The sequence below is a fragment of the Scyliorhinus torazame genome, chromosome 4 (genome assembly GCF_047496885.1).
Source record: "Scyliorhinus torazame isolate Kashiwa2021f chromosome 4, sScyTor2.1, whole genome shotgun sequence".
NCBI classification, from domain to species: domain Eukaryota; kingdom Metazoa; phylum Chordata; class Chondrichthyes; order Carcharhiniformes; family Scyliorhinidae; genus Scyliorhinus; species Scyliorhinus torazame.
Genome location: NC_092710.1, coordinates 4210210 through 4233442, shown reverse-complemented (window position 1 = coordinate 4233442; position 23233 = coordinate 4210210).

The window sequence follows — 23233 nt, the reverse complement described above, 5'->3', positions numbered from 1 at the left end:
GGAAAGCAGCCCTGTCGGAGGGTCAGTACTGAAGGAGTGCTGCGCTGTCAGAGGGTCAGTACTGAGGGAGTGTTGAACTGTCAGAGGGCCAGTACTGAGGGAGTGCTGCACTGTCAGAGGGTCTGTACTGAAGGAGTGCTGCACTGTCAGAGGGCCAGTACTGAGAGAGTGCTGCACTGTCAGAGGGTCAGTACTGAGGGAGTGCTGCACTGTCAGAGGGTCAGTACTGAGGGAGCGCTGCACTGTCAGAGGGTCAGTACTGAGAGAGTGCTGCACTGTCAGAGGGTCAGTACTGAGGGAGAGCTGCACTGTCAGAGGCTCAGAACTGAGGGAGTGCGGCACTGTCAGAGGGTCAGTACTGAGGAAGTGCTGCACTGTCAGAGGGTCAGTACTGGGGGAGTGCTGTACTGTCAGAGGGTCAGTACTGAGGGAGTGCTGCGCAGTCAGAGGGTCAGTACTGAGGGAGTGCCGCACTGTCAGGGGGTCAGTACTGAGGGAGTGCCGCACTGTCTGAGGGTCAGTACTGAGGGAGTGCCGGACTCTCAGAGGGTCAGTACTGAGGGACTGCTGCACTGTCAGAGGGTCAGTACTGGGGGAGTGCTGCACTGTCAGAGGGTCAGTACTGAGGGAGAGCTGCACTGTCAGAGGGTCAGTACTGAGGGAGAGTTTCACTGTCAGAGGGTCAGTACTGAGGGAGTGCCGCACTGTCAGCGGGTCAGTACTGAGAGAGTGCTGCACTGTCAGAGTGTCAGTACTGAGGGAGCGCCGCACTGTCAGAGGGTCAGTACTGAGCGAGTGCTGCACTGTCAGAGGGTCAGTACTGAGGGAGTGCTGCACTGTCAGAGGGTCAGTACTGAGAGAGTGACGCACTGTCATAGGGTCAGTACTGAGGGAGTGCCGCACTGTCAGCGGGTCAGTACTGAGAGAGTGCTGCACTGTCAGAGTGTCAGTACTGAGGGAGAGTTGCACTGTCAGAGGGTCAGTACTGAGGGAGTGCCGCACTGTCAGCGGGTCAGTACTGAGAGAGTGCTGCACTGTCAGAGTGTCAGTACTGAGGGAGCGCCGCACTGTCAGAGGGTCAGTACTGGGCGAGTGCTGCACTGTCAGAGGGTCAGTACTGAGGGAGTGCTGCACTGTCAGAGGGTCAGTACTGAGAGAGTGACGCACTGTCAGAGGGTCAGTAGTGAGGGAGTGCCGCACTGTCAGACGGTCAGTACTGAGGGAGTGCCACACTGTCAGAGGGTCAGTAGTGAGGGAGTGCCGCACTGTCAGACGGTCAGTACTGAGGGAGTGCCGCACTGTCAGAGGGTCAGGACTGAGGGAGTGCCGCACTGTCAGAGGGTCAGTACTGAGGGAGTGCCGCACTGTCAGAGGGTCAGGACTGAGGGAGTGCCGCACTGTCAGAGGATCAGTACTGAGGGAGTGCCGCACTGTCAGAGGGTCAGTACTGAGGGAGTGCTGCACTGTCAGAGGGTCAGTACTGAGGGAGTGCTGCACTGTCAGAGGGTCAGTACTGAGGGAGAGCTGCACTGTCATAGGGCCAGTACTGACGGAGAGCTGCACTGTCAGAGGGTCAGTACTGAGGGAGAGCTGCACTGTCAGAGGGTCAGTACTGAGGGAGAGCTGCACTGTCAGAGGGTCAGTACTGAGGGAGAGCTGCACTGTCAGAGGGTCAGTACTGAGGGAGAGCTGCACTGTCAGAGGGTCAGTACTGAGGGAGTGCTGCACTGTCAGAGGCTCAGAACTGAGGGAGTGCGGCACTGTCAGAGGGTCAGTACTGCGAGAGTGCCGCACTGTCAGAGGGTCAGTACTGAGGGAGTGCCGCACTGTCAGAGGGTCAGTACTGAGTGAGTGCTGCACTGTCAGAGGATCAGTACTGAGGAAGTGCTGCACTGTCACAGGGTCAGTACTGGGGGAGTGCCGCACTGTCAGAGGGTCAGTACTGAGGGACTGCTGAACTGTCAGAGGATCAGTACTGAGGGAGTGCCGCACTGTCAGAGGGTCAGTACTGAGGGAGTGCTGCACTGTCAGAGGGTCAGTACTGAGAGAGTGACGCACTGTCAGAGGGTCAGTACTGAGCGAGTGCCGCACTGTCAGAGGGTCAGTACTGAGGGAGTGCCGCACTGTCAGAGGGTCAGTACTGAGGGAGTGCTGCACTGTCAGAGGATCAGTACTGAGGAAGTGCTGCACTGTCAGAGGGTCAGTACTGAGGGAGTGCCGCACTGTCAGAGGGTCAGTACTGAGGGACTGCTGAAATGTCAGTGGATCAGTACTGAGGGAGTGCCGCACTGTCAGAGGGTCAGTACTGAGGGAGTGCTGCACTGTCAGAGGGTCAGTACTGAGAGAGTGACGCACTGTCAGAGGGTCAGTAGTGAGGGAGTGCCGCACTGTTAAAGGGTCAGTACTGAGGGAGTGCTGCACTGTCAGAGGGTCAGTACTGAGGGAGTGCTGCACTGCCATAGGGTCAGTACTGAGGGAGTGCTGCACTGGCAGTGGGTCAGTACTGAGAGTGTGCTGCATTATCAGAGGGTCAGTACTGAAGGAGTGCTGCACTGTCAGAGGGTCTGTACTGAGGGAGTGCTGCACTGTTAAAGGGTCAGTACTGAGGGAGCGCTGCACTGTCAGAGGGTCAGTACTGAGGGAGTGCTGCACTGTCAGAGGGTCAGTACTGAGGGAGTGCTGCACTGTCAGAGGGTCAGTACTGAGGGAGTGCTGCACTGCCAGAGGGTCAGTACTGAGGGAGTGCTGCACTGTCAGAGGGTCAGTACTGAGAGAGGGCTGCACTGTTAAAGGGTCAGTACTGAGGGAGTGCTGCACTGTCAGAGGGTCAGTACTGAGGGAGTGCTGCACTGTCAGAGGGTCTGTCCTGAGGGAGTGCTGCACTGTCATAGGGCCAGTACTGAGGGAGTGCTGCACTGTCAGAGGGTCAGTACTGAGGGAGTGCTGCACTGTCAGAGGGTCAGTACTGAGGGAGTGCTGCACTGTCAGAGGGTCAGTACTGAGGGAGTGCCGCACTGTCAGAGGGTCAGTACTGATGGAGTGCTGCACTGTCAGAGGGTCAGTACTGAGGATGTGTTGCACTGTCAGAGGATCAGTACTGAGGGAGTGCTGCACTGTCAGAGGGTCTGTACTGAAGGAGTGCTGCACTGTCAGAGGGTCAGTACTGAGGGAGTGCCGCACTGTCAGAGGGTCAGTACTGAGGGAGTGCCGCACTGTCAGAGGGTCAGTACTGAGGGAGTCCTGCACTGTCAGAGGGTCAGTACTGAGGGAGCGCTGCATTGTCAGAGGGTCAGTACTGAGGGAGTGCCGCACTGTCAGAGGGTCAGTACTGAGGGAGTGCTGCACTGTCAGAGGGTCAGTACTGAGGGAGTGCCGCACTGTCAGAGGGTCAGTACTGAGGGAGTGCTGCATTGTCAGAGGGTCAGTACTGAGGGAGTGCTGCACTGTCAGAGGGTCAGTACTGAGGGAGTGCTGCATTGTCAGAGGGTCAGTACTGAGGGAGTGTTGCACTGTCAGAGGGTCAATACTGAGGGAGTGCTGCACTGACAGAGGGTCAGTACTGAGGGAGTGCTGCACCGTCAGAGGGTCAGTACTGAGGGTGTGCTGCACTGTCGGAGGGTCAGTACTGAGGGAGTGCTGCACTGACAGAGGGTCAGTACTGAGGGAGTGCTGCACTGTCAGAGGGTCAGTACTGAGGGAGTGCTGCACTGTCAGAGGGTCAGTACTGAGGGAGTGCTGCACCGTCAGAGGGTCAGTACTGAGGCAGTGTTGCACTGTCAGAGGGTCAGTACTGAGGGAGTGCTCCACTGCCAGAGGGTCAGTACTGAGGGAGTGCTGCACTGTCAGAGGGTCAGTACTGAGGGAGTGCCGCACTGCCAGGGGGTCAGTACTGAGGGAGTGTTGCACTGCCAGATGGTCAGTACTGAGGGAGAGCTGCACTGCCAGAGGGTCAGTACTGAGGGAGAGCTGCACTGTCAGAGGGTCAGTACTGAGGGAGTGCCGCACTGTCAGAGGGTCAGTACTGAGGGAGTGCTGTACTCTCAGAGGGTCAGTACTGAGGGAGTGCTGCACTGTCAGAGGGTCAGTACTGAGGGAGTGCCGCACTGTCAGAGGGTCAGTACTGAGGGAGTGCTGCACTGTCAGATGGTCAGTACTGAGGGAGAGCTGCAATGTCAGAGGGTCAGTACTGAGGGAGAGCTGCACTGTCAGATGCTCAGTACTGAGGGAGTGCTGCACTGCCAGAGGGTCAGTACTGAGGGAGTGCTGCGCTGTCAGAGGGTCAGTACTGAGGGAGTGCTGCACTGTCAGAGGGTCAGTACTGAGGGAGTGCTGCACTGTCAGAGGGTCTGTAGTGAGTGAGTGCTGCACTGTCAGAGGGTCAGTACTGAGGGAGAGCTGCACTGTCAGAGGGTCAGTACTGAGGGAGTGCCGCACTGTCAGAGGGTCAGTACTGAGGGAGTGCTGCACTGTCAGAGGGTCAGTACTGAGGGAGTGCCGCACTGTCAGAGGGTCAGTACTGAGGGAGAGCTGCACTGTCATAGGGCCAGTACTGACGGAGAGCTGCACTGACAGAGGGTCAGTACTGAGGGAGCGCCGCACTGTCAGAGGGTCAGTACTGAGGGAGTGCTGCACTGTCAGAGGGTCAGTACTGAGGGAGTGCTGCACTGTCAGAGGGTCAGTACAGAGGGAGTGCTGCACTGTCAGAGGGTCAGTACTGAGGGAAAGCAGCCCAGTCGGAGGGACAGTACTGAAGGAGTGCCACACTGTCAGAGTGTCAGTACTGAGGGAGTTCTGCATTAACAGAGGGTCAGTACTGAGAGAGTGCTGCGCTGTCAGAGGGTCAGTACTGAGGGAGTGCTGCACTGTCAGAGGGCCAGTACTGAGGGAGTGCTGCACTGTCAGAGGGTCTGTACTGAAGGAGTGCTGCACTGTCAGAGGGTCAGTACTGAGGGAGAGCTGCACTGTCAAAGGGTCAGTACTGAGGGAGAGCTGCACTGTCAGAGGGTCAGTACTGAGGGAGAGCTGCACTGTCAGAGGGTCAGTACTGAGGGAGTGCCGCACTGTCAGGATGTCAGTACTGAGGGAGTGCCGCACTGTCAGAGGCTCAGAACTGAGGGAGTGCTGCACTGTCAGAGGCTCAGAACTGAGGGAGTGCGGCACTGTCAGAGGGTCAGTACTGAGGGAGTGCTGCACTGTCAGAGGGTCAGTAATGAGGGAGTGCTGCACTGTCAGAGGGTCAGTACTGAGGGAGTGCCGCACTGTCAGACGGTCAGTGCTGAGGGAGTGCCGCACTGTCAGAGGGTCAGTACTGAGGGAGTGCCGCACTGTCAGCGGGTCAGTACTGAGGGAGAGCTGCACTGTCAGAGGGTCAGTACTGAGGGAGTGCCGCACTGTCAGAGGGTCAGTACTGAGGGAGTGCTGCACTGTCAGAGGGTCAGTACTGAGGGAGTGCTGCACTGTCAGAGGGTCAGTACTGAGGGAGTGCTGCACTGTCAGTGGGTCAGTACTGAGGGAGTGCCGCACTGTCAGAGGGTCAGTACTGAGGGAGCGCTGCGCTGTCAGATTGTCAGTACTGAGGGACTGCTGCACTGTCCGAGGGTCAGTACTGAGGGAGTGCTGCACTGTCAGAGGGTCAGTACTGAGGGAGAGCTGCACTGTCAGAGGGTCAGTACTGAGGGAGCGCCGCACTGTCAGAGGGTCAGTACTGAGGGAGTGCTGCACTGTCAGAGGGTCAGTACTGAGGGAGCGCCGCACTGTCAGAGGGTCAGTACTGAGGGAGTGCTGCACTGTCAGAGGGTCAGTACTGAGGGAGTGCCGCACTGTCAGAGTGTCAGTACTGAGGGAGTGCTGCACTGTCAGATGGTCAGTACTGAGGGAGAGCTGCAATGTCAGAGGGTCAGTACCGAGGGAGAGCTGCACTGTCAGAGGCTCAGTACTGAGGGAGTGCTGCACTGCCAGAGGGTCAGTACTGAGGGAGTGCTGCGCTGTCAGAGGGTCAGTACTGAGGGAGTGCTGCACTGTCAGAGGGTCAGTACTGAGGGAGTGCTGCACTGTCAGTGGGTCAGTACTGAGTGAGTGCCGCACTGTCAGAGGGTCAGTACTGAGGGAGCGCTGCGCTGTCAGATTGTCAGTACTGAGGGAGTGCTGCACTGTCAGAGGGTCTGTAGTGAGTGAGTGCTGCACTGTCAGAGGGTCAGTACTGAGGGAGAGCTGCACTGTCAGAGGGTCAGTACTGAGGGAGCGCCGCACTGTCAGAGGGTCAGTACTGAGGGAGTGCTGCACTGTCAGAGGGTCAGTACTGAGGGAGTGCCGCACTGTCAGAGGGTCAGTACTGAGGGAGAGCTGCACTGTCATAGGGCCAGTACTGACGGAGAGCTGCACTGACAGAGGGTCAGTACTGAGGGAGTGCTGCACTGTCAGAGGGTCAGTACTGAGGGAGTGCTGCACTGTCAGAGGGTCAGTACTGAGGGAGTGCTGCACTGTCAGAGGGTCAGTACTGAGGGAAAGCAGCCCAGTCGGAGGGACAGTACTGAAGGAGTGCCACACTGTCAGAGTGTCAGTACTGAGGGAGTTCTGCATTATCAGAGGGTCAGTACTGAGAGAGTGCTGCGCTGTCAGAGGGTCAGTACTGAGGGAGTGCAGCACTGTCAGAGGGCCAGTACTGAGGGAGTGCTGCACTGTCAGAGGGTCTGTACTGAAGGAGTGCTGCACTGTCAGAGGGCCAGTACTGAGAGAGTGCTGCACTGTCAGAGGGTCAGTACTGAGGGAGAGCTGCACTGTCAGAGGGTCAGTACTGAGGGAGAGCTGCACTGTCAGAGGGTCAGTACTGAGGGAGAGCTGCACTGTCAGAGGGTCAGTACTGAGGGAGTGCCGCACTGTCAGAGGGTCAGTGCTGAGGGAGTGCCGCACTGTCAGAGGGTCAGTACTGAGGGAGTGCTGCACTGTCAGAGGGTCAGTACTGAGGGAGGGCTGCACTGACAGAGGGTCAGTACTGAGGGAGTGCTGCACTGTCAGAGGGTCAGTACTGAGGGAGTGCCGCACTGTCAGCGGGTCAGTACTGAGGGAGAGCTGCACTGTCAGAGGGTCAGTACTGAGGGAGTGCCGCACTGTCAGAGGGTCAGTACTGAGGGAGTGCTGCACTGTCAGAGGGTCAGTACTGAGGGAGTGCTGCACTGTCAGAGGGTCAGTACTGAGGGAGTGCTGCACTGTCAGTGGGTCAGTACTGAGGGAGTGCCGCACTGTCAGAGGGTCAGTACTGAGGGAGCGCTGCGCTGTCAGATTGTCAGTACTGAGGGAGTGCTGCACTGTCAGAGGGTCTGTAGTGAGTGCGTGCTGCACTGTCAGAGGGTCAGTACTGAGGGAGAGCTGCCCTGTCAGAGGGTCAGTACTGAGGGAGCGCCGCACTGTCAGAGGGTCAGTACTGAGGGAGTGCTGCACTGTCAGAGGGTCAGTACTGAGGGAGTGCCGCACTGTCAGAGGGTCAGTACTGAGGGAGAGCTGCACTGTCAGAGGGTCAGTACTGAGGGAGTGCCGCACTGTCAGAGTATCAGTACTGAGGGAGTGCTGCACTGTCAGAGGGTCAGTACTGAGGGAGTGCTGCACTGTCAGAGGGTCAGTACTGAGGGAGTGCTGCACTGTCAGAGGGTCAGTACTGAGGGAGTGCCGCACTGTGAGAGTGTCAGTACTGAGGGAGTGCTGCACTGTCAGAGGGTCAGTACTGAGGGAGTGCTGCACTGTCAGAGGGTCAGTACTGAGGGAGTGCTGCACTGTCAGAGGGTCAGTACTGAGGGAGTGCCGCACTGTCAGAGTGTCAGTACTGAGGGAGTGCTGCACTGTCAGAGGGTCAGTACTGAGGGAGCGCCGCACTGTCAGAGGGTCAGTACTGAGGGAGTGCTGCACTGTCAGAGGGTCAGTACTGAGGGAGTGCCGCACTGTCAGAGTGTCAGTACTGAGGGAGTGCTGCACTGTCAGATGGTCAGTACTGAGGGAGAGCTGCAATGTCAGAGGGTCAGTACTGAGGGAGAGCTGCACTGTCAGAGGCTCAGTACTGAGGGAGTGCTGCACTGTCAGAGGGTCAGTACTGAGGGAGTGCTGCGCTGTCAGAGGGTCAGTACTGAGGGAGTGCTGCACTGTCAGAGGGTCAGTACTGAGGGAGTGCTGCACTGTCAGTGGGTCAGCACTGAGGGAGTGCCGCACTGTCAGAGGGTCAGTACTGAGGGAGCGCTGCGCTGTCAGATTGTCAGTACTGAGGGAGTGCTGCACTGTCAGAGGGTCTGTAGTGAGTGAGTGCTGCACTGTCAGAGGGTCAGTACTGAGGGAGAGCTGCACTGTCAGAGGGTCAGTACTGAGGGAGCGCCGCACTGTCAGAGGGTCAGTACTGAGGGAGTGCTGCACTGTCAGAGGGTCAGTACTGAGGGAGTGCCGCACTGTCAGAGGGTCAGTACTGAGGGAGAGCTGCACTGTCATAGGGCCAGTACTGACGGAGAGCTGCACTGACAGAGGGTCAGTACTGAGGGAGTGCTGCACTGTCAGAGGGTCAGTACTGAGGGAGTGCTGCACTGTCAGAGGGTCAGTACTGAGGGAGTGCTGCACTGTCAGAGGGTCAGTACTGAGGGAAAGCAGCCCAGTCGGAGGGACAGTACTGAAGGAGTGCCACACTGTCAGAGTGTCAGTACTGAGGGAGTTCTGCATTATCAGAGGGTCAGTACTGAGAGAGTGCTGCGCTGTCAGAGGGTCAGTACTGAGGGAGTGCAGCACTGTCAGAGGGCCAGTACTGAGGGAGTGCTGCACTGTCAGAGGGTCTGTACTGAAGGAGTGCTGCACTGTCAGAGGGCCAGTACTGAGAGAGTGCTGCACTGTCAGAGGGTCAGTACTGAGGGAGAGCTGCACTGTCAGAGGGTCAGTACTGAGGGAGAGCTGCACTGTCAGAGGGTCAGTACTGAGGGAGAGCTGCACTGTCAGAGGGTCAGTACTGAGGGAGTGCCGCACTGTCAGGGGGTCAGTACTGAGGGAGTGCCGCACTGTCAGAGGCTCAGAACTGAGGGAGTGCTGCACTGTCAGAGGCTCAGAACTGAGGGAGTGCGGCACTGTCAGAGGGTCAGTACTGAGGGAGTGCTGCACTGTCAGAGGGTCAGTAATGAGGGAGTGCTGCACTGTCAGAGGGTCAGTACTGAGGGAGTGCCGCACTGTCAGAGGGTCAGTGCTGAGGGAGTGCCGCACTGTCAGAGGGTCAGTACTGAGGGAGTGCTGCACTGTCAGAGGGTCAGTACTGAGGGAGGGCTGCACTGACAGAGGGTCAGTACTGAGGGAGTGCTGCACTGTCAGAGGGTCAGTACTGAGGGAGTGCCGCACTGTCAGCGGGTCAGTACTGAGGGAGAGATGCACTGTCAGAGGGTCAGTACTGAGGGAGTGCCGCACTGTCAGAGGGTCAGTACTGAGGGAGTGCTGCACTGTCAGAGGGTCAGTACTGAGGGAGTGCTGCACTGTCAGAGGGTCAGTACTGAGGGAGTGCTGCACTGTCAGTGGGTCAGTACTGAGGGAGTGCCGCACTGTCAGAGGGTCAGTACTGAGGGAGCGCCGCGCTGTCAGATTGTCAGTACTGAGGGAGTGCTGCACTGTCAGAGGGTCTGTAGTGAGGGAGAGCTGCCCTGTCAGAGGGTCAGTACTGAGGGAGCGCCGCACTGTCAGAGGGTCAGTACTGAGGGAGTGCTGCACTGTCAGAGGGTCAGTACTGAGGGAGTGCCGCACTGTCAGAGGGTCAGTACTGAGGGAGAGCTGCACTGTCAGAGGGTCAGTACTGAGGGAGTGCCGCACTGTCAGAGTGTCAGTACTGAGGGAGTGCTGCACTGTCAGAGGGTCAGTACTGAGGGAGCGCCGCACTGTCAGAGGGTCAGTACTGAGGGAGTGCTGCACTGTCAGAGGGTCAGTACTGAGGGAGTGCCGCACTGTCAGAGTGTCAGTACTGAGGGAGTGCTGCACTGTCAGAGGGTCTGAACTGAGGGAGCGCCGCACTGTCAGAGGGTCAGTACTGAGGGAGTGCTGCACTGTCAGAGGGTCAGTACTGAGGGAGTGCCGCACTGTCAGAGTGTCAGTACTGAGGGAGTGCTGCACTGTCAGATGGTCAGTACTGAGGGAGAGCTGCAATGTCAGAGGGTCAGTACTGAGGGAGAGCTGCACTGTCAGAGGCTCAGTACTGAGGGAGTGCTGCACTGCCAGAGGCTCAGTACTGAGGGAGTGCTGCGCTGTCAGAGGGTCAGTACTGAGGGAGTGCTGCACTGTCAGAGGGTCAGTACTGAGGGAGTGCTGCACTGTCAGTGGGTCAGTACTGAGGGAGTGCCGCACTGTCAGAGGGTCAGTACTGAGGGAGCGCTGCGCTGTCAGATTGTCAGTACTGAGGGAGTGCTGCACTGTCAGAGGGTCTGTAGTGAGTGAGTGCTGCACTGTCAGAGGGTCAGTACTGAGGGAGAGCTGCACTGTCAGAGGGTCAGTACTGAGGGAGCGCCGCACTGTCAGAGGGTCAGTACTGAGGGAGTGCTGCACTGTCAGAGGGTCAGTACTGAGGGAGTGCCGCACTGTCAGAGGGTCAGTACTGAGGGAGAGCTGCACTGTCATAGGGCCAGTACTGACGGAGAGCTGCACTGACAGAGGGTCAGTACTGAGGGAGTGCTGCACTGTCAGAGGGTCAGTACTGAGGGAGTGCTGCACTGTCAGAGGGTCAGTACTGAGGGAGTGCTGCACTGTCAGAGGGTCAGTACTGAGGGAAAGCAGCCCAGTCGGAGGGACAGTACTGAAGGAGTGCCACACTGTCAGAGTGTCAGTACTGAGGGAGTTCTGCATTATCAGAGGGTCAGTACTGAGAGAGTGCTGCGCTGTCAGAGGGTCAGTACTGAGGGAGTGCAGCACTGTCAGAGGGCCAGTACTGAGGGAGTGTTGCACTGTCAGAGGGTCTGTACTGAAGGAGTGCTGCACTGTCAGAGGGCCAGTACTGAGAGAGTGCTGCACTGTCAGAGGGTCAGTACTGAGGGAGAGCTGCACTGTCAGAGGGTCAGTACTGAGGGAGAGCTGCACTGTCAGAGGGTCAGTACTGAGGGAGAGCTGCACTGTCAGAGGGTCAGTACTGAGGGAGTGCCGCACTGTCAGGGGGTCAGTACTGAGGGAGTGCCGCACTGTCAGAGGCTCAGAACTGAGGGAGTGCTGCACTGTCAGAGGCTCAGAACTGAGGGAGTGCGGCACTGTCAGAGGGTCAGTACTGAGGGAGTGCTGCACTGTCAGAGGGTCAGTAATGAGGGAGTGCTGCACTGTCAGAGGGTCAGTACTGAGGGAGTGCCGCACTGTCAGAGGGTCAGTGCTGAGGGAGTGCCGCACTGTCAGAGGGTCAGTACTGAGGGAGTGCTGCACTGTCAGAGGGTCAGTACTGAGGGAGGGCTGCACTGACAGAGGGTCAGTACTGAGGGAGTGCTGCACTGTCAGAGGGTCAGTACTGAGGGAGTGCCGCACTGTCAGCGGGTCAGTACTGAGGGAGAGCTGCACTGTCAGAGGGTCAGTACTGAGGGAGTGCCGCACTGTCAGAGGGTCAGTACTGAGGGAGTGCTGCACTGTCAGAGGGTCAGTACTGAGGGAGTGCTGCACTGTCAGAGGGTCAGTACTGAGGGAGTGCTGCACTGTCAGTGGGTCAGTACTGAGGGAGTGCCGCACTGTCAGAGGGTCAGTACTGAGGGAGCGCCGCGCTGTCAGATTGTCAGTACTGAGGGAGTGCTGCACTGTCAGAGGGTCTGTAGTGAGTGCGTGCTGCACTGTCAGAGGGTCAGTACTGAGGGAGAGCTGCCCTGTCAGAGGGTCAGTACTGAGGGAGCGCAGCACTGTCAGAGGGTCAGTACTGAGGGAGTGCTGCACTGTCAGAGGGTCAGTACTGAGGGAGTGCCGCACTGTCAGAGGGTCAGTACTGAGGGAGAGCTGCACTGTCAGAGGGTCAGTACTGAGGGAGTGCCGCACTGTCAGAGTGTCAGTACTGAGGGAGTGCTGCACTGTCAGAGGGTCAGTACTGAGGGAGTGCTGCACTGTCAGAGGGTCAGTACTGAGGGAGTGCTGCACTGTCAGAGGGTCAGTACTGAGGGAGTGCCGCACTGTCAGAGTGTCAGTACTGAGGGAGTGCTGCACTGTCAGAGGGTCAGTACTGAGGGAGTGCTGCACTGTCAGAGGGTCAGTACTGAGGGAGTGCTGCACTGTCAGTGGGTCAGTACTGAGGGAGTGCCGCACTGTCAGAGGGTCGGTACTGAGGGAGCGCTGCGCTGTCAGATTGTCAGTACTGAGGGAGTGCTGCACTGTCAGAGGGTCTATAGTGAGTGAGTGCTGCACTGTCAGAGGGTCAGTACTGAGGGAGAGCTGCACTGTCAGAGGGTCAGTACTGAGGGAGCGCCGCACTGTCAGAGGGTCAGTACTGAGGGAGTGCTGCACTGTCAGAGGGTCAGTACTGAGGGAGTGCCGCACTGTCAGAGGGTCAGTACTGAAGGAGAGCTGCACTGTCATAGGGCCAGTACTGACGGAGAGCTGCACTGACAGAGGGTCAGTACTGAGGGAGTGCTGCACTGTCAGAGGGTCAGTACTGAGGGAGTGCTGCACTGTCAGAGGGTCAGTACTGAGGGAGTGCTGCACTGTCAGAGGGTCAGTACTGAGGGAAAGCAGCCCAGTCGGAGGGACAGTACTGAAGGAGTGCCACACTGTCAGAGTGTCAGTACTGAGGGAGTTCTGCATTATCAGAGGGTCAGTACTGAGAGAGTGCTGCGCTGTCAGAGGGTCAGTACTGAGGGAGTGCTGCACTGTCAGAGGGCCAGTACTGAGGGAGTGCTGCACTGTCAGAGGGTCTGTACTGAAGGAGTGCTGCACTGTCAGAGGGCCAGTACTGAGAGAGTGCTGCACTGTCAGAGGGTCAGTACTGAGGGAGAGCTGCACTGTCAGAGGGTCAGTACTGAGGGAGAGCTGCACTGTCAGAGGGTCAGTACTGAGGGAGAGCTGCACTGTCAGAGGGTCAGTACTGAGGGAGAGCTGCACTGTCAGAGGGTCAGTACTGAGGGAGTGCCGCACTGTCAGGGGGTCAGTACTGAGGGAGTGCCGCACTGTCAGAGGCTCAGAACTGAGGGAGTGCTGCACTGTCAGAGGCTCAGAACTGAGGGAGTGCGGCACTGTCAGAGGGTCAGTACTGAGGGAGTGCTGCACTGTCAGAGGGTCAGTAATGAGGGAGTGCTGCACTGTCAGAGGGTCAGTACTGAGGGAGTGCCGCACTGTCAGAGGGTCAGTGCTGAGGGAGTGCCGCACTGTCAGAGGGTCAGTACTGAGGGAGTGCCGCACTGTCAGCGGGTCAGTACTGAGGGAGAGCTGCACTGTCAGAGGGTCAGTACTGGGGGAGTGCTGCACTGTCAGAGGGTCAGTACTGAGGGAGTGCTGCACTGTCAGAGGGTCAGTACTGAGGGAGCTGCACTGTCAGAGGGTTAGTACTGAGGGAGTGTTGCACTGACAGAGGGTCAGTACTGAGGGAGTGCTGCACTGTCAGAGGGTCAGTACTGAGGGAGTGCCGCACTGTCAGAGGGTCAGTACTGTGGGAGTGCTGCACTGTCAGAGGGTCAGTACTGGGGGAGTGCCGCACTGTCAGAGGGTAAGTACTGAGGGCGTGCTGCACTGTCAGAGGGTCAGTACTGAGGGAGCTGCACTGTCAGAGGGTTAGTACTGAGGGAGTGTTGCACTGACAGAGGGTCAGTACTGAGGGAGTGCTGCACTGTCAGAGGGTCAGTACTGAGGGAGTGCCGCACTGTCAGAGGGTCAGTACTGAGGGACTGCTGCACTGTCAGAGGGTCAGTACTGGGGGAGTGCTGCACTGTCAGAGGGTCAGTACTGAGGGAGTGCTGCACTGTCAGAGGGTCAGTACTGAGGGAGCTGCACTGTCAGAGGGTCAGTACTGAGGGAGCTGCACTGTCAGAGGGTTAGTACTGAAGTAGTGTTGCACTGACAGAGGGTCAGTACTGAGGGAGTGCTGCACTGTCAGAGGGTCAGTACTGAGGGAGTGCTGCACTGTCAGAGGGTCAGTACTGAGAGAGTGCCACACTGTCAGAGGGTCAGTACTGAGAGAGTGCCGCACTGTCAGAGGGTCAGTACTGAGGGAGTGCCGCACTGTCAGAGGGTCAGTACTGAGGGAGTGCCGCACTGTCAGACGGACAGTACTGTGGGAGTGCCACACTGTCAGAGGGTCAGTACTGAGAGAGGGCTGCACTGTTAAAGGGTCAGTACTGAGGGAGTGCCGCACTGTCAGAGGGTCAGTACTGAGGGAGTGCTGCACTGTCAGAGGGTCAGTACTGAGGAAGTGCTGCACTGTCAGAGCGTCAGTACTGAGGGAGTGCTGCACTGTCAGAGGGTCAGTACTGAGGGAGAGCTGCGCAGTCAGAGGGCCAGTACTGAGGGAGTGCTGCACTGTCAGACGGTCAGTACTGAAGGAGTGCCGCACTGTCAGAAGGTCAGTACTGAGAGAGTGCTGCACTGTCAGAGGGTCAGTACAGAGGGAGTGCCGCACTGTCAGAGGGTCAGTACTGAGAGAGTGCTGCACTGTCAGAGGGTCAGTACAGAGGGAGTGCCGCACTGTCTTAGGGTCAGTACTGAGGGAGTGCCGCACTATCAGAGGTTCAGCACTGAGGGAGCGCTGCACTGTCAGAGGGTCAGTACTGAGGGAGTGCTGCACTGTCAGAGGGTCAGTACTAATGGAGTGCCACACTGTCAGAGTGTCAGTACTAAGGGAGTGCCGCACTGTCAGAGGGTCAGTACTGAGGGAGTGCTGCACTGTCAGATGGTTAATACTGAGGGAGTACTGCACTGTCAGAGGTCAGTACTAAGGGAGTGCTGCACTGTCAGAGGGACAGTACTGAGGGAGTGCCGCACTGTCAGAGAGTCAGTGCTGAGGGAGTGCTGCACTGTCAGAGGGTCAGTACTGCGGGAGTGCCGCACTGTCAGAGTGTCAGTACTGAGGGAGTGCTGCACTGTCAGAGGTTCGGTACTGAGGGAGTGCTGCACTGTCAGAGGCTCAGTACTGAGGGAGTGCTGCATTGTCAGAGGGTCAGTACTGAGGGAGCGCTGCACTGTCAGAGGGTCAGCACTGAGGGAGCGCTGCACTGTCAGAGGGTCAGTACTGAGGCAGTGCTGCACTGTCAGAGGGTCAGTACTGAGGGAGCGTTGCACTGTCAGAGGGTCAGTACTGAGGGAGTGCTGCACTGTCAGAGGGTCAGTTATGAGCGAGTGCCGCACTGCCAGAGAGTCAGTACTGAGGGAGTGCCGCACTGTCAGAGGGTCAGTACTGAGGGAGCGCTGCGCTGTCAGATTGTCAGTACTGAGGGAGTGCTGCACTGTCAGAGGGTCTGTAGTGAGTGAGTGCTGCACTGTCAGAGGGTCAGTACTGAGGGAGAGCTGCACTGTCAGAGGGTCAGTACTGAGGGAGCGCCGCACTGTCAGAGGGTCAGTACTGAGGGAGTGCTGCACTGTCAGAGGGTCAGTACTGAGGGAGTGCCGCACTGTCAGAGGGTCAGTACTGAGGGAGAGCTGCACTGTCATAGGGCCAGTACTGACGGAGAGCTGCACTGACAGAGGGTCAGTACTGAGGGAGTGCTGCACTGTCAGAGTGTCAGTACTGAGGGAGTTCTGCATTATCAGAGGGTCAGTACTGAGAGAGTGCTGCGCTGTCAGAGGGTCAGTACTGAGGGAGTGCAGCACTGTCAGAGGGCCAGTACTGAGGGAGTGCTGCGCTGTCAGAGGGTCTGTACTGAAGGAGTGCTGCACTGTCAGAGGGCCAGTACTGAGAGAGTGCTGCACTGTCAGAGGGTCAGTACTGAGGGAGAGCTGCACTGTCAGAGGGTCAGTACTGAGGGAGAGCTGCACTGTCAGAGGGTCAGTACTGAGGGAGAGCTGCACTGTCAGAGGGTCAGTACTGAGGGAGTGCCGCACTGTCAGAGGGTCAGTGCTGAGGGAGTGCCGCACTGTCAGAGGGTCAGTACTGAGGGAGTGCTGCACTGTCAGAGGGTCAGTACTGAGGGAGGGCTGCACTGACAGAGGGTCAGTACTGAGGGAGTGCTGCACTGTCAGAGGGTCAGTACTGAGGGAGTGCCGCACTGTCAGCGGGTCAGTACTGAGGGAGAGCTGCACTGTCAGAGGGTCAGTACTGAGGGAGTGCCGCACTGTCAGAGGGTCAGTACTGAGGGAGTGCTGCACTGTCAGAGGGTCAGTACTGAGGGAGTGCTGCACTGTCAGAGGGTCAGTACTGAGGGAGTGCTGCACTGTCAGTGGGTCAGTACTGAGGGGGTGCCGCACAGTCAGAGGGTCAGTACTGAGGGAGTGCTGCACTGTCAGAGGGTCAGTACTGAGCGAGCGCTGCGCTGTCAGATTGTCAGTACTGAGGGAGTGCTGCACTGTCAGAGGGTCTGTAGTGAGTGCGTGCTGCACTGTCAGAGGGTCAGTACTGAGGGAGAGCTGCCCTGTCAGAGGGTCAGTACTGAGGGAGCGCCGCACTGTCAGAGGGTCAGTACTGAGGGAGTGCTGCACTGTCAGAGGGTCAGTACTGAGGGAGTGCCGCACTGTCAGAGGGTCAGTACTGAGGGAGAGCTGCACTGTCAGAGGGTCAGTACTGAGGGAGTGCCGCACTGTCAGAGTATCAGTACTGAGGGAGTGCTGCACTGTCAGAGGGTCAGTACTGAGGGAGTGCTGCACTGTCAGAGGGTCAGTACTGAGGGAGTGCTGCACTGTCAGAGGGTCAGTACTGAGGGAGTGCCGCACTGTGAGAGTGTCAGTACTGAGGGAGTGCTGCACTGTCAGAGGGTCAGTACTGAGGGAGTGCTGCACTGTCAGAGGGTCAGTACTGAGGGAGTGCTGCACTGTCAGAGGGTCAGTACTGAGGGAGTGCCGCACTGTCAGAGTGTCAGTACTGAGGGAGTGCTGCACTGTCAGAGGGTCAGTACTGAGGGAGCGCCGCACTGTCAGAGGGTCAGTACTGAGGGAGTGCTGCACTGTCAGAGGGTCAGTACTGAGGGAGTGCCGCACTGTCAGAGTGTCAGTACTGAGGGAGTGCTGCACTGTCAGATGGTCAGTACTGAGGGAGAGCTGCAATGTCAGAGGGTCAGTACTGAGGGAGAGCTGCACTGTCAGAGGCTCAGTACTGAGGGAGTGCTGCACTGCCAGAGGGTCAGTACTGAGGGAGTGCTGCGCTGTCAGAGGGTCAGTACTGAGGGAGTGCTGCACTGTCAGAGGGTCAGTACTGAGGGAGTGCTGCACTGTCAGTGGGTCAGTACTGAGGGAGTGCCGCACTGTCAGAGGGTCAGTACTGAGGGAGCGCTGCGCTGTCAGATTGTCAGTACTGAGGGAGTGCTGCACTGTCAGAGGGTCTGTAGTGAGTGAGTGCTGCACTGTCAGAGGGTCAGTACTGAGGGAGAGCTGCACTGTCAGAGGGTCAGTACTGAGGGAGCGCCGCACTGTCAGAGGGTCAGTACTGAGGGAGTGCTGCACTGTCAGAGGGTCAGTACTGAGGGAGTGCCGCACTGTCAGAGGGTCAGTACTGAGGGAGAGCTGCACTGTCATAGGGCCAGTACTGACGGAGAGCTGCACTGACAGAGGGTCAGTACTGAGGGAGTGCTGCACTGTCAGAGGGTCAGTACTGAGGGAGTGCTGCACTGTCAGAGGGTCAGTACTGAGGGAGTGCTGCACTGTCAGAGGGTCAGTACTGAGGGAAAGCAGCCCAGTCGGAGGGACAGTACTGAAGGAGTGCCACACTGTCAGAGTGTCAGTACTGAGGGAGTTCTGCATTATCAGAGGGTCAGTACTGAGAGAGTGCTGCGCTGTCAGAGGGTCAGTACTGAGGGAGTGCAGCACTGTCAGAGGGCCAGTACTGAGGGAGTGCTGCACTGTCAGAGGGTCTGTACTGAAGGAGTGCTGCACTGTCAGAGGGCCAGTACTGAGAGAGTGCTGCACTGTCAGAGGGTCAGTACTGAGGGAGAGCTGCACTGTCAGAGGGTCAGTACTGAGGGAGAGCTGCACTGTCAGAGGGTCAGTACTGAGGGAGAGCTGCACTGTCAGAGGGTCAGTACTGAGGGAGTGCCGCACTGTCAGGGGGTCAGTACTGAGGGAGTGCCGCACTGTCAGAGGCTCAGAACTGAGGGAGTGCTGCACTGTCAGAGGCTCAGAACTGAGGGAGTGCGGCACTGTCAGAGGGTCAGTACTGAGGGAGTGCTGCACTGTCAGAGGGTCAGTAATGAGGGAGTGCTGCACTGTCAGAGGGTCAGTACTGAGGGAGTGCCGCACTGTCAGAGGGTCAGTGCTGAGGGAGTGCCGCACTGTCAGAGGGTCAGTACTGAGGGAGTGCTGCACTGTCAGAGGGTCAGTACTGAGGGAGGGCTGCACTGACAGAGGGTCAGTACTGAGGGAGTGCTGCACTGTCAGAGGGTCAGTACTGAGGGAGTGCCGCACTGTCAGCGGGTCAGTACTGAGGGAGAGATGCACTGTCAGAGGGTCAGTACTGAGGGAGTGCCGCACTGTCAGAGGGTCAGTACTGAGGGAGTGCTGCACTGTCAGAGGGTCAGTACTGAGGGAGTGCTGCACTGTCAGAGGGTCAGTACTGAGGGAGTGCTGCACTGTCAGTGGGTCAGTACTGAGGGAGTGCCGCACTGTCAGAGGGTCAGTACTGAGGGAGCGCCGCGCTGTCAGATTGTCAGTACTGAGGGAGTGCTGCACTGTCAGAGGGTCTGTAGTGAGGGAGAGCTGCCCTGTCAGAGGGTCAGTACTGAGGGAGCGCCGCACTGTCAGAGGGTCAGTACTGAGGGAGTGCTGCACTGTCAGAGGGTCAGTACTGAGGGAGTGCCGCACTGTCAGAGGGTCAGTACTGAGGGAGAGCTGCACTGTCAGAGGGTCAGTACTGAGGGAGTGCCGCACTGTCAGAGTGTCAGTACTGAGGGAGTGCTGCACTGTCAGAGGGTCAGTACTGAGGGAGCGCCGCACTGTCAGAGGGTCAGTACTGAGGGAGTGCTGCACTGTCAGAGGGTCAGTACTGAGGGAGTGCCGCACTGTCAGAGTGTCAGTACTGAGGGAGTGCTGCACTGTCAGATGTTCAGTACTGAGGGAGAGCTGCAATGTCAGAGGGTCAGTACTGAGGGAGAGCTGCACTGTCAGAGGCTCAGTACTGAGGGAGTGCTGCACTGCCAGAGGCTCAGTACTGAGGGAGTGCTGCGCTGTCAGAGGGTCAGTACTGAGGGAGTGCTGCACTGTCAGAGGGTCAGTACTGAGGGAGTGCTGCACTGTCAGTGGGTCAGTACTGAGGGAGTGCCGCACTGTCAGAGGGTCAGTACTGAGGGAGCGCTGCGCTGTCAGATTGTCAGTACTGAGGGAGTGCTGCACTGTCAGAGGGTCTGTAGTGAGTGAGTGCTGCACTGTCAGAGGGTCAGTACTGAGGGAGAGCTGCACTGTCAGAGGGTCAGTACTGAGGGAGCGCCGCACTGTCAGAGGGTCAGTACTGAGGGAGTGCTGCACTGTCAGAGGGTCAGTACTGAGGGAGTGCCGCACTGTCAGAGGGTCAGTACTGAGGGAGAGCTGCACTGTCATAGGGCCAGTACTGACGGAGAGCTGCACTGACAGAGGGTCAGTACTGAGGGAGTGCTGCACTGTCAGAGGGTCAGTACTGAGGGAGTGCTGCACTGTCAGAGGGTCAGTACTGAGGGAGTGCTGCACTGTCAGAGGGTCAGTACTGAGGGAAAGCAGCCCAGTCGGAGGGACAGTACTGAAGGAGTGCCACACTGTCAGAGTGTCAGTACTGAGGGAGTTCTGCATTATCAGAGGGTCAGTACTGAGAGAGTGCTGCGCTGTCAGAGGGTCAGTACTGAGGGAGTGCAGCACTGTCAGAGGGCCAGTACTGAGGGAGTGCTGCACTGTCAGAGGGTCTGTACTGAAGGAGTGCTGCACTGTCAGAGGGCCAGTACTGAGAGAGTGCTGCACTGTCAGAGGGTCAGTACTGAGGGAGAGCTGCACTGTCAGAGGGCCAGTACTGAGGGAGAGCTGCACTGTCAGAGGGTCAGTACTGAGGGAGAGCTGCACTGTCAGAGGGTCAGTACTGAGGGAGTGCCGCACTGTCAGGGGGTCAGTACTGAGGGAGTGCCGCACTGTCAGAGGCTCAGAACTGAGGGAGTGCTGCACTGTCAGAGGCTCAGAACTGAGGGAGTGCGGCACTGTCAGAGGGTCAGTACTGAGGGAGTGCTGCACTGTCAGAGGGTCAGTAATGAGGGAGTGCTGCACTGTCAGAGGGTCAGTACTGAGGGAGTGCCGCACTGTCAGAGGGTCAGTGCTGAGGGAGTGCCGCACTGTCAGAGGGTCAGTACTGAGGGAGTGCTGCACTGTCAGAGGGTCAGTACTGAGGGAGGGCTGCACTGACAGAGGGTCAGTACTGAGGGAGTGCTGCACTGTCAGAGGGTCAGTACTGAGGGAGTGCCGCACTGTCAGCGGGTCAGTACTGAGGGAGAGCTGCACTGTCAGAGGGTCAGTACTGAGGGAGTGCCGCACTGTCAGAGGGTCAGTACTGAGGGAGTGCTGCACTGTCAGAGGGTCAGTACTGAGGGAGTGCTGCACTGTCAGAGGGTCAGTACTGAGGGAGTGCTGCACTGTCAGTGGGTCAGTACTGAGGGAGTGCCGCACTGTCAGAGGGTCAGTACTGAGGGAGCGCCGCGCTGTCAGATTGTCAGTACTGAGGGAGTGCTGCACTGTCAGAGGGTCTGTAGTGAGTGCGTGCTGCACTGTCAGAGGGTCAGTACTGAGGGAGAGCTGCCCTGTCAGAGGGTCAGTACTGAGGGAGCGCCGCACTGTCAGAGGGTCAGTACTGAGGGAGTGCTGCACTGTCAGAGGGTCAGTACTGAGGGAGTGCCGCACTGTCAGAGGGTCAGTACTGAGGGAGAGCTGCACTGTCAGAGGGTCAGTACTGAGGGAGTGCCGCACTGTCAGAGTGTCAGTACTGAGGGAGTGCTGCACTGTCAGAGGGTCAGTACTGAGGGAGTGCTGCACTGTCAGAGGGTCAGTACTGAGGGAGTGCTGCACTGTCAGAGGGTCAGTACTGAGGGAGTGCTGCACTGTCAGAGGGTCAGTACTGAGGGAGTGCCGCACTGTCAGAGGGTCAGTACTGAGGGAGCGCTGCGCTGTCAGATTGTCAGTACTGAGGGAGTGCTGCACTGTCAGAGGGTCTATAGTGAGTGAGTGCTGCACTGTCAGAGGGTCAGTACTGAGGGAGAGCTGCACTGTCAGAGGGTCAGTACTGAGGGAGCGCCGCACTGTCAGAGGGTCAGTACTGAGGGAGTGCTGCACTGTCAGAGGGTCAGTACTGAGGGAGTGCCGCACTGTCAGAGGGTCAGTACTGAAGGAGAGCTGCACTGTCATAGGGCCAGTACTGACGGAGAGCTGCACTGACAGAGGGTCAGTACTGAGGGAGTGCTGCACTGTCAGAGGGTCAGTACTGAGGGAGTGCTGCACTGTCAGAGGGTCAGTACTGAGGGAGTGCTGCACTGTCAGAGGGTCAGTACTGAGGGAAAGCAGCCCAGTCGGAGGGACAGTACTGAAGGAGTGCCACACTGTCAGAGTGTCAGTACTGAGGGAGTTCTGCATTATCAGAGGGTCAGTACTGAGAGAGTGCTGCGCTGTCAGAGGGTCAGTACTGAGGGAGTGCTGCACTGTCAGAGGGCCAGTACTGAGGGAGTGCTGCACTGTCAGAGGGTCTGTACTGAAGGAGTGCTGCACTGACAGAGGGCCAGTACTGAGAGAGTGCTGCACTGTCAGAGGGTCAGTACTGAGGGAGAGCTGCACTGTCAGAGGGTCAGTACTGAGGGAGAGCTGCACTGTCAGAGGGTCAGTACTGAGGGAGAGCTGCACTGTCAGAGGGTCAGTACTGAGGGAGAGCTGCACTGTCAGAGGGTCAGTACTGAGGGAGTGCCGCACTGTCAGGGGGTCAGTACTGAGGGAGTGCCGCACTGTCAGAGGCTCAGAACTGAGGGAGTGCTGCACTGTCAGAGGCTCAGAACTGAGGGAGTGCGGCACTGTCAGAGGGTCAGTACTGAGGGAGTGCTGCACTGTCAGAGGGTCAGTAATGAGGGAGTGCTGCACTGTCAGAGGGTCAGTACTGAGGGAGTGCCGCACTGTCAGAGGGTCAGTGCTGAGGGAGTGCCGCACTGTCAGAGGGTCAGTACTGAGGGAGTGCCGCACTGTCAGCGGGTCAGTACTGAGGGAGAGCTGCACTGTCAGAGGGTCAGTACTGGGGGAGTGCTGCACTGTCAGAGGGTCAGTACTGAGGGAGTGCTGCACTGTCAGAGGGTCAGTACTGAGGGAGCTGCACTGTCAGAGGGTTAGTACTGAGGGAGTGTTGCACTGACAGAGGGTCAGTACTGAGGGAGTGCTGCACTGTCAGAGGGTCAGTACTGAGGGAGTGCCGCACTGTCAGAGGGTCAGTACTGTGGGAGTGCTGCACTGTCAGAGGGTCAGTACTGGGGGAGTGCCGCACTGTCAGAGGGTAAGTACTGAGGGCGTGCTGCACTGTCAGAGGGTCAGTACTGAGGGAGCTGCACTGTCAGAGGGTTAGTACTGAGGGAGTGTTGCACTGACAGAGGGTCAGTACTGAGGGAGTGCTGCACTGTCAGAGGGTCAGTACTGAGGGAGTGCCGCACTGTCAGAGGGTCAGTACTGAGGGACTGCTGCACTGTCAGAGGGTCAGTACTGGGGGAGTGCTGCACTGTTAGAGGGTCAGTACTGAGGGAGTGCTGCACTGTCAGAGGGTCAGTACTGAGGGAGCTGCACTGTCAGAGGGTCAGTACTGAGGGAGCTGCACTGTCAGAGGGTTAGTACTGAAGGAGTGTTGCACTGACAGAGGGTCAGTACTGAGGGAGTGCTGCACTGTCAGAGGGTCAGTACTGAGGGAGTGCTGCACTGTCAGAGGGTCAGTACTGAGAGAGTGCCACACTGTCAGAGGGTCAGTACTGAGAGAGTGCCGCACTGTCAGAGGGTCAGTACTGAGGGAGTGCCGCACTGTCAGAGGGTCAGTACTGAGGGAGTGCCGCACTGTCAGACGGACAGTACTGTGGGAGTGCCACACTGTCAGAGGGTCAGTACTGAGAGAGGGCTGCACTGTTAAAGGGTCAGTACTGAGGGAGTGCCGCACTGTCAGAGGGTCAGTACTGAGGGAGTGCTGCACTGTCCG